The sequence below is a fragment of the Halyomorpha halys genome, unplaced genomic scaffold (genome assembly GCF_000696795.3).
Source record: "Halyomorpha halys isolate HHAL.00 unplaced genomic scaffold, Hhal_1.1 Scaffold99.1, whole genome shotgun sequence".
Taxonomy (NCBI): Eukaryota; Metazoa; Arthropoda; class Insecta; order Hemiptera; family Pentatomidae; genus Halyomorpha; species Halyomorpha halys.
The window spans coordinates 1457959-1469617 of NW_027108239.1; the positions used below are offsets into that span (position 1 = coordinate 1457959).

An 11659-nucleotide genomic window follows, 5' to 3' on the forward strand; every position below is an offset into this window, starting at 1 on the left:
AAATATATTTATTAGAAAAAAATTAAATAACAATGATATGAGAAAATTATAATATTAAAAACAGAAATATAAAATTTATATGCTCATTCATTTTTCACGTTTTCGATTGATTTCTATACGAACATTTTTTTTATTATATAAATTATGCATTTAAACAAATAATTCTAATCTCACATTAGTTTTAAACGATCTGCTCAACTATCTAGGGGAAAAAAATGGTTTAAATAGATCCGGGATAAATAACACAATTTTCAAATGGTTATTTCTGCTCTGAAAGGATGGAATGCGATTTGGGAGCAACAGTGGAAATAATCCCATGAAATCTGAAATCAGTTCGTCCGATAACTGAATTCAGAGCAGAATGGGCGTGAAATATCAACCTTTCTCCATATGGTAAGAGAAAGTTAGGTGGACCTAAATCAGAAATTTCGCGATATCTTGCTTTCTGATTGAATTAGCAATAAAATTTAATTCAATGGTGGTTATAAAATTTGGTATAACGTCCCCGTTTTACAACTTAATTAAGGATAAAAAAATCCATTTATACTTTATATCAATTATACACAGATTGATGAATATTGCGTATTGATGACCTTAAGAACATTATTATAAATTTCAAACAAAACTTTATAATTTATAGCAGAAAAGTATACATTTTGAAATTTCAATATTAAAAATTAAAAAAAAGCATTTTATATTGAAAAAAAAATTAAATTATATAAGCACATCATAAATTTAAATTAAAATCAATAAAAAGGAACAAAATCAATAAATTCAAATAAAAACTGGAAATAAAATGTATATATTGCAGTATATTATCCATACATAATTACATATACATATAAATAATTATTTTTATGAAATCAATTACACAGAATTTTTGGTAGTTCGTAACAAAGAACTTAGATCGCTATTGTTTCCAGTGCAACATATATATATTTACTGGAATAATTAACGATCAAATTTAAAATCAAATATACGAACAATTCATTCCAGATATGTATTTCCACTAAAATATAGAGTCAATATTATCATTCAAATATACTCAATAAAAAATAAATAAATTAAAATAAGCGTATTTATTTATTTTTTTTTAATTAGAGACCACTAGAAAAAAAATGAAGACGCAGAATTAGAATAGAGAAAATGAAACAGACTATTCAGACCACGAATACAAGATATATTTTTAGTTGAATTATTTTAACAATTGTAATAAAATCAATTAACTGATTCAATACCTCTATTTGTATTCCACTCGTATTTATTATATATATTTTGTGTTTATATTATATTTTCATGATTAAGAAAATTAAAAAAAAAAAAATCATTCGAAACACGCATTACTTTTTTTTCAATTAGTTCGTTCCTGACGTTTGTGAAATCAATAAATCTTATTGAAGATCCTGTTACGTCCATGTTATTCACCTTTTAAACCATAAGAAAGTATATAAATGAAGGTAAAAAAAAATCCGATCATAAAATCAATATAAAATAAAAATATTTTCTTTATCAATACTTAATGCATTATGACAATTCTGCAAACTCATTTGAATTTAAACAGATTCCACTCAACGAATAAAGGTTCATTAGATCTGTTTACCGACTCAATTAATGAAGGATATCTTTCGTTAAATAGGAATAAATTGCTGTATTATACCTGCTCTAATTTGTTCAAATGAATCATTGAGACTTAGAGTGTAGCGCTAATAAATGAGGACGAATCAATTTCTCAATTAACCATATAAAAAAAAACATAAATGAATAAATAAAAATTAAATAATGAAGATTTAATGGAATATATTTTTTTTTAATTTATTTTTTCATTTAGTACAACTGGTATATATATTCAAATTTTATAGTCACTATTCTTTTTTTTTTCAATTAACAACTATAAAAAAGTTTTTTATTATAAATTTAATCGTTACATCACTAATCAAGTGAACCGAAATATGTTTTTTTTTTTTTTGTTTTTTTCGGGAATATTAGTTCCCTATAAACACTTTTAATAATAATAACAACATTGCATTATCTACATCATAATTTTATATTAATCCTAACGATTAGGATTTTTTTTTTTGTGGGTCCATTTAATCTTTCAAATAATGTCTTAAATGAATAAATAATTGGGATACGTAATGAAACCAATTATTTTCACTAATATTAAAGAAAAAATATTATTAGTCCTCGGAATTCAATTATATAACATTTTTCCTTTCAAAAAAATTAAATAAATAAACATATTTCAAATTAATCATTTATAAGTGGTTAATGGTGGAAGGAAATATTTTAACAATTCAGAACATCTTTTTAAATGTTCTATTGTGAGAAAAAAATTAAGAAAATAGTTAATATTAATTCTTTATTTATATGATTACCCTCATTACTGGTATCTAATGTAAAAACAACACACGAAAGTTATAGTTTTTACTTTTTTATTGTTATTAACATGTAATAAATTTAATTAAATCAATTTATTTCCGATTTCGGTCAATTCCTAACAGACAGATTAAGATTTGAGGAATTATTTCTAAAATTTAAATATGCATTAATAGGAGTGATAAATCAAGTTATTTTAATTTATTTCACGTATCCTCGATTGAAAATAATTTTAATCGTTTTTACCCATTTTTAAATCCTAAAATATTATCATCTCATAGTAAATAATAAAACAAAATTATAAAATTAGTAAACATAACCGCACTTCATTAATGCAATAAATTGTTTTAAAAAAACCTATGGAATACTTTAAAATAATTTCCGCTTACAGGTGGTTCCAGTCCCGAACCGCCGTTTGTCATAAACTTGGAAACTTTGACAAAAATCGCTGATAGAACATTTTTTTTTTTACCCGTCGATAAAACGTTTTGTACAAATACTCTATTATTTTATGTAATAGTCGGTTAGTTATTTTAATATTTAATTCGAAGAAACCAATTAACAATTTTTGCTTATCGTATCGCTATTGATAACTTGAAATAGGGCTCACATGCACACTAACACCCAAACACGTCCAATAAATGACGAGGATTAATGTAATAAAATGATAAAAATATCGATATGTATACTTAAGATGTGAGAAATGACAGAGAGACGCTCCTTACCTGGTGACGGATGCGGCGTCCGGACCGAGACTGACGGGACCGGTTGTGGAGGGGGGCTGGGTATTACCCCCTCACACACTAATTCGTTTACAGCCCTTATCAATCTATCTCGCATTGGTGTGACGTACTCAGCTAGCCTAACGCTGATAAAAAATTTGATTACTAAATCATTTCCTGTCCCATATTGTTGCACTTATAATCTTACAATTATCTACCGTCATCTCTCAACTGACGTCGACATCAATTTTATAGCCCATTCAAATATATAAGCGCAAATAAAGATACGGTCTGACGTTTTAGACAGTTTAACATCTCCCCCCTCCTAAAAACCTGAACCATTATTTAGTCATAATCGGAGACAGGATTTTCAAGCAATGCCATACTTGTAGAAGGAGCTTTCAAATAAATATCGCAATGAGTATATTTAAAATTCCTTTTTATGTAGCAGGTATATATTTTTTTTAAATTAAGGTATAATTAAACAACAAAATATTTTTATTATGTATTAAAACAGTACGATAATTATTATACAACAGGGTATTATATCGGACGGAATAATACGTAGAAAAAATTAGGAATAATAATAGAAGATGAATAAAGAGATAATGGAAAATAGGAGAAAAAATAATTTAAAAAAGAAAGATAGAAATGGCTTATATATGAGATTTAATAGTTTTACTTCTGAATGTAGGAACAGGTAGCTCAGTGGTAAGGCACTGTAACTCCAAGAATCCAGGTTAGAATCCTGCTGTGCCAGATAATTATTTTCTGGTTCAGTGTAGCTGCTATCATCCTTGTGGGTTAGGGAGCACTCCGGAGTCCATCCAGCATCATGATATGGGTATTTAATAGGGGGGAAATATGGTGGGCAAGGAACGAAATCACACCTTAGCACAACCGTTGTTCTTGCAACACTAATTCCTTGAAAAATACTGCACTCCTGAAGCTTCATTGGTTGTAGCAGTTTTAATTGCTCAATATAATCATATATGTTTACTTTGTGTTTTTTAATTATGAAATATTTCAGGTATCCAAGAGCTATTGGCATTTAGTTAAGTTTCTAGCTGATATGGATGGGAGATATGAGTCTATCAAATGCCTCCAATCTGTCAGTATGGTTTAACAGTTATTGGTAAGTTACACTGTCTAAATGTTGGTCTTGATGTTCCGGTCAGCTATAGAAACAATACTTTCTTGTGTTGGTCGAGTGTGTCCGATTCGTAGTTTGGTCACTACTACTTCTTGTCGTCTATTATTTTTTATTTCTTCCATTGGAATATTTTGTGCTTGATTTCTTTAAGTTTGTTTTCTGTTGTGTTGGTCCAAGTTAATCGCCATTTATTTAATACTTGCGATATCATCAGTGGATACAGGTCACTACTAGCGCTATCTAAGCTGTCAAGCTTTTGCCACTTCGCTAGCTTTAAAATTGCCTGGAATACCCTTATACCTTGGTATCCAGATAAAGAAAACTATGTGATAAGCCTAAATGAGTTTGAAAAAATTGATAAATAATTTATGCAAAAGGGTGTGTTGCATATAATTTTTTTAGTATTGACAATGAATCTGTGAAGAGCAATATATTTTTTTTATTTGTTCCATAATAGGCATTCCCATAGTCGTCAATTCTGTGGGAAATGAACTACATTTCGATGGAAGATTCGTTTATACTAAGAAGTGGTCCATTACTGCTGCGGTTCCAGCACCACTATCACTTTGGATTCATGGGTATAGTTATACCGATATAATATTATAGGTCCTCTTATAGTGTCCTACTCTATACCTATATGTATCCAAATTTTTTTTTATTTATTTAATGAAATTTACAACTGTACAAATAATAAATACAATAAGTGAATCTGTGTAATGATTTACTTACACTTGAAAATCATGGGAGGTCCCGTGGCCATCTTCTTTTCAGACGCCTCGGAGGATTATCAGGCATTGTTAAGGGCGAGAGATTAAGAACTAAGTTAGGACCAAAAATTCATAATTTTGTTATTTTTTATTTTAATGTGCCTGGAGTATTGATAAAATTCGTAACATATACCGATAATGGAAATGTGTCACGGTGGAAAATTTTAAGTAAGTAATTGAAATCCTTCAAATATTTTAGAACTTTGATTTGACTCATTAAAAACCGTGACAAATTATTTGGGTTTTATTACGCCTTACGGGCGCTTTGTATCAAATATGTGGCCGATCTGAACAATAAAGTAATTACAGAACTAACAAAAGTTACTACTTAAATTTAATTCTCTTTATTTTAAACATAAATTATTTATTTTTTTATTATTTGGTCGGTTTATTTTGTTATATTTTTTATAGAGATTCATATTTTTATTTATAAAATCATGATAGTATTTTCTTTATTATTATTTTTTTTTAAATATTTATTTATTGCTATTTACAACTGTACATTATAATTCATTTAGTAAATCTTATCTAGGTTAAATTGGAGTGTTACAGATGTGTAGAGAAACTACTCATAGGCAGCACTCTAATGACGTTTTACATTAGCAGGTCTCGTGGCCATCTTCTTTTCAGGCGCCTCGGAGGATTGTCAGGAATGGAAGAGGAAGCAAGGTTAGAAACTAGGGGGTTTGAGTGGTTAGGGAGTTTGAGGAGTGGTTAGGGAGTTTATAATGGAAGGAGTGATATCTTTATTATTATTTAAATTTTTTTTCTTTCAATTCAGTGAGTACTATTATTATCATTTACAACTTCTGTTGTTTCCGTTTTCCTGTTTTTTTTCTTTTGTTCTTCTATTTCTGTATATATTGTCTAAATGAATATTTTAACACTAACACTTAACCCGAGAGAGGACTAGCCTTGAGAATTTTGCTAATATTGAGAAACAAACGTCTATATTTTCATCTGAATTGTTTATACTTTTGTCTACCTTACGTTTTATCCCTTTGATGTTTTTATTACCGCTTTTTTATGTTACTCCGTCTTTTATCTCCCCAACCTATACTCAATTCAGTTTTGATCTGGCCTCCTCACAACAGTAAGCATTTACCTCACCAGTACACTCCTAACGTGATATTTTTTTTTCTCATTTAAGCATTTTGCTCACTATTACACCTACTGTGTTTCTTTTTTTTTAATCATGTGCCGAGACAAGAAGATCTCAGATCTTTTACGAAACCTGGAATCTTCAACCACTGATATAAAAGCTACAATTTCCAATTTCAAATTGCATTAAAAGTAATTGTAAAGATTTTTTCATCACATCCAGACAGAAATACTTTGTTTGGCCAAGCTGCCCAAATACATTGGGTTGCTATAACACACAGCGTACCCATTAATCCATAATTGGGCATATAAACACTACAATATATAAACATTTTCCATTTGTTAAACAGTAATTATTAACATACATATAATTAAATACAATAGATTTCAAGTAATTTTTTCAAACAAAAAAAAATTTTTCCTATATAAATACGAGGGTGGTCTGAAAGGTTTCCGACCTAATACAAAAATACAAGACATTTTTCTGATTTTTTTTTTTTATTTTTCAAAATAGTCTTCTTGTAATTCTAGGCACTTCTCCCAGCGATTCTCCCATCTCTGTAACCCATCGAAAAAGTACTCGTTTTTCTCTTCAAAATAATTGTTGACGAAGGTCCTCTGAGTGTAATTTTTAGATGAGGGAAAAATAAGTCGCTTGTGGCTAGTTCTGGTGAGTAAGGCGGATGGCCAAGCAGTTCAAACCGTAACTAGTGGATTTTCGCCATGGCAACCGCTGAGCTGCGAGATGGTGCATTGTCTTGGTGAAACAGGCCTTGTGTGGCCGTTTTTCCGCAATTTCTGCCTTCAGCTTGCCAAGTAATGATGCGTAGTATGTTCCTGTAATGGTTTTTCATTTTTGAAGATAGACAATTAAAATAACTCCACGACTATCCCAAAAAACAGTTGCCAACACTTACCCAGCCGAGAAAACATTTTTCTTTTTTTAGAGCCAGTACCCCTTTGCAGTTCCCCTTTGCAGTCCACTGTTTGGACTATATTTTTGTTTCGGTATATAATGGTGTATCCAAGTTTCATCTACAGTAAGTAATCGGCGCCAAAACTCGGATTTATTGGGGCAATAGACCGTTGGAAATGTTCATTCGAACACATTTTTGCTCTAACGTGAGCTAACGAGGCACTCAACGTTCAGACAGCTTTCTCATATTTTTACAGATATGGGAATATTGCTAGGATGTGTAGAGTTACAAGGAGACTATGTTGAAAATAAAAAAAAAATCAGAAAAAAAGTCTTTTATTTTTGTTAGGTCGGAAACTTTTCAGACCACCCTCGTATATTTGTTTTCCTCCTCGCACAAAGCAAAAAAACAATTTACGAACTCATTCAATACATCATTCTCCCCGTTTCATTCCTTCATACCTCTCCTATCCAGTAATCCACTAGAACCGTTTGATCAATTAAGCAAATTAACAGAAATCATCACAGCAGTGGAACAGTTTACTAAAAAAACAATTTTTAAATGAATTTTAAAAAGAACTAATATATACAAATTTAAAGAACACATAAATGAATAAAAGAAAATAGTACAAATTGTCTAAGATGAGATAAATGCTCACGGGACACCTCCGTGGGGAAAAAAAGTAGGACACTACTGCCTTAATTTGTGGCAGATTGTATTAATTCTCTTTAATAAAATGATAATAAAAACATTATAATAATTATAAATGAACACCTCGAGTAATTAATTGTCTCATAATATACACATCCATATCCATACCAAACATCGGTATAAGATCTAAATAACCTAAGCCTTATCATCGGCTGTGATAATCTAGCAGAAATAATACCATTGCAGAATATGTTTCATGAATAAACGATATTCCAACAATAGAATGAACAAACAATTTGTATTCAAACCCGGAAATAATCTGTATTCAAAAGCGGCGAGCACACCCGAATTCACACCACAAAAAAGGACAAACAGGACAGTACATGTCCCTTTGGTGGTAATTTAGAGACCGCCATCGCATCAATTGTAATCGATACAAAGTTTTTTTTTCTTTGGGTTTTTTTTTCTTCGTTGGGTTACGTATATTTGGAAATGGATTGTCTTACAAATGAGAAATAGCTAAGGAGCAGCCTAAAACACTTAATTACCAAGCGGATATTGCAGGAATAAATAAAAAAGTAAATTTCTATTGACAGAAATGTGTATTGATTTGATTTATTTGTAAAACATTATAAAATATTACTTTTTTTAATCTGAATAATAGCATATAATTTTCTCTTTTATTGCAAAAAACAGTGGTGTAGTTTAGAATATTCTATTTAATAATTATTTCTCCATTGTTTAAAAAAAATAAATGAAGTTTTTCGGTTCAGTGCGGTATTCATTTCATCTGAGTTAGAGATTTTTTTATTCAGTGGCATACAGTTTGAAAATATATACGGTTAGAAAATATATATGCCTTAGCAATATTTATAGGGGGGGAAGCAAAAATAATAAATAAATAAAAATCTATATAAAAATGGTCAGATTCTCTAAATAAAAGGAGAAAATTGATATTTTATTTTTTTTAATCATCGCGTTTTTTTGCTGAAAAGTAAGCAATAACTAAAAAACTATGTTAAGTTAAGGAGTTATAAATGCTAACAAATGCAATCACCTTTAGTCTCCGTCGTAAAACTCTACTCTTCTGCCCTACAGTATCTTTTTTTAATATCCCACTAAATCCTGTTGAACAGATTCGCTACTTCATCTTGACAAGAAACTTACTTGGAATCTCCATACTAGACTAAAACGATAAGAAACTGCTCGTAAATTCCGATTTTCTACAAAAACTCTGATATAATATATAATATTCGGACATACTTTGCGGCTTCACCAAACCATCAAATTCCTCCTGTATCCAATTCTAACATCCCAAAATCAACCGTAAAATCCTTGAAGCTCCTTATAACGTGACATATAAACTCTCCATAAAGACCTCAACGTTCCGTTCGTTACAGATTTGTCCCGAAATAGAAACACCTCCTTTCATTCCAAATTCCTTACCCACCCAAAACCCATTAGCTCTTAATCTCTCTTCCTTAACAATCCCTGATAATCCTCCGAGAAGTCTGAAAAGAAGATGGCCGCGGGATCTTCTAATTTAAAGCAATGACCAGCCCCATTGGGTGGTTCCTTACCAAGATTATCAAGTGTTCTGAAACATTTATCACATTTGCTTAATTTATATTTATACAGTTGTAAATTTCAATAAATAAATAAAAAAAGTTAGATAATTCTAAATTAAAGAATGGTAAACTAGACTAAATTTTCTTGATAGATAAAAAATGTTTATTTTATTTGTCTCCTTAAGGAAAATTTATACACTCTTAAAGAGTATAGAGAGTTTTGAAAAAACAAAAATATTTAATGTAGGTAGTAATAAAATATAAATTATTACTAAAATCCCCGGAAAGTTTTTTTATACCGCTTAGTGCACGTTCTTTATAATAATAAGCTTGTTTTTATTAAATAAACTTTTTAAAGGAAAATTTATTTGTTATAACTGCATTAAATGTTTTATTTTACTTAATTTATAATCTTAAACACTTTCTTGAGACTGATCAATTTTTTAAAATAAATAATTTCATTTCTATCCATTTTAGTCTCAACACATTTTATTATTCTTATAAGTCCGACGTTTCGGCCATTCCGGCCATTCTCAGGGACAATCTACTTCAAAACAGCTTTTATTACATGTATGATCCTCAAACATTTCAAAATACTTAACATTATTATTTATAATTTATCTTACCTTAATACAATTTTGGAATTATATGATTTAAAAACTCTAACTCCATGCAGGCTATTCTGGCCAGGTCAAAACAATTTCTATGAAACATTAAAAACATTTGGTAAAACATATTTTTTTTTAATAAGTATATCCCACATATTTTTAATTACCTAATTAGTCAATATTCACATTAAAACTAAAATTAAAATCATTTATCACAGTCACTATTTGTTAAAACTTTATCACAAGTTTTATTTTACTTTTTTTTTTTTTTTTATAAAGCCTATGTGTATTTTAGTAATTTCTAATAATTTTAGACGAAAAAATCTCAGCTCATTTTGAAACAGACCTTAATTTAATTGAAGCTTGAGTCTTTTCCGAAATGAATAATTTATATATTCTGAGGGGAGGTGTTGAGAGAAGATCCCACAACAATAACAAAACTTTTTCACTTTATAAAAATTATTAATATTTATGATCACGTATAGTTTAACTGTCCAGCATGGATAAGTGGATGCAAAATTTAATATAGTAATTTACTAACTACGTCAATTCTAATTGCAACTTTGTAAAATGTTAATTGTAATTGTAAATATTAATTTGTAACTTTCTCACTTTGTAACTTTGTGAATATTTCAATTGTAATCTACTAACTTTGTAAATCCAGTGTAAATGGCCATAGTGGTCGAAACACTTAAATAAATAAATATATCCTGAGGATTCCAGAAATAGAAAGTGTAAAAGAAAAAAAAAACTGGTGTGGAAAGCGCTCAACTTTTGCTTACTATAAAAATTACTTTTTTAGGATTTTTTGAGGTGAAAATAACGAATACAAACTTCGTTTCTGCGAGGAATTCAATAGTTTCACTAAAGATAAGGAAGCCATATGAATGCGATAGGAAGAGATCCAGCGGTCTCGGCTTTTTCCGATTCCAATTCCTGTCTCTCTATTTCCGTTCCACTCTATTAGTTATTCATCAAATTCTTTTTTTTTTTTTTATTTATTCATTGTTGATTATTACTAACAATGAGAACTAGTTATTTATTTTAAACAATTCAAATTAAAGGTACTTTAGAGGAAGATGTTTTAAAAATTATTCATTTAAGCCCTGTTAGATTATGTAAGTTAGGATAAGACCTATCTAATATAAAAGACAATTAATTGTACCTTGATAAATTGAGTTTAATCAAAGTCGTTAGAGCTATTTTTGATAAAATCATAAAAAATGTATAATAAAGTGGTACTTCAGATTGGTCCATTACAAAAAACAAAATCCGTTTTTGAGTAAGGTTGTTCACACACAGATCAGTTTTTAATACCAGATCGGCCTGGTGGGCCTTACATGGTTGACAGTTACATTTTGTTTAACAGTTTATTATGGTGGGGGATATAGTCTCGTACACAAGACACCGCTAAATAGATACAACGTTATAATTTTAAAATAATTATGATAAAATAAATAGATAAAAATAATAAATCTTGATTAGAGTGAAAAATAAAGTTAATAACAAAAAAAAAAAAAACAACATTCGTAGACCTAACAAAACAAACAATTTCACTCTAATGGGTAAAAAACAACAAGTTAATTTGAAAAAAGAACGAAGAGAAAATAAATAAAGTAGAAGATATGTCAATAGAAGAACTGATAACTACAGAATCGTAACAGGATGTCCTGCTTCTGCTGCCTGAGCTTCAGTCTTCGGGTTGAGGTTGGGTTTCTCAAGTTGTAGGCTGCTCCTTTAACTGCCGATAACTGAGAGTGGAACTTCATAAACCGTTTTTTTATGAAATCCACTAT

The 11659-nt window shown here is 29.4% G+C and overlaps 1 protein-coding gene across 2 annotated transcripts in view; it reads right to left on the reverse strand.

Moving 5' to 3' along the window:
• The window catches only part of LOC106677433 (high affinity cAMP-specific and IBMX-insensitive 3',5'-cyclic phosphodiesterase 8), a gene marked incomplete in the record, with an annotated part of 452021 nt that overhangs the window by 311611 nt on the left and 128751 nt on the right, over window positions 1-11659 (reverse strand). The window contains 1 exon segment of one of the 2 annotated variants that reach the window (XM_067046609.1): window positions 3102-3135. 2 annotated transcript variants of the gene reach the window in all.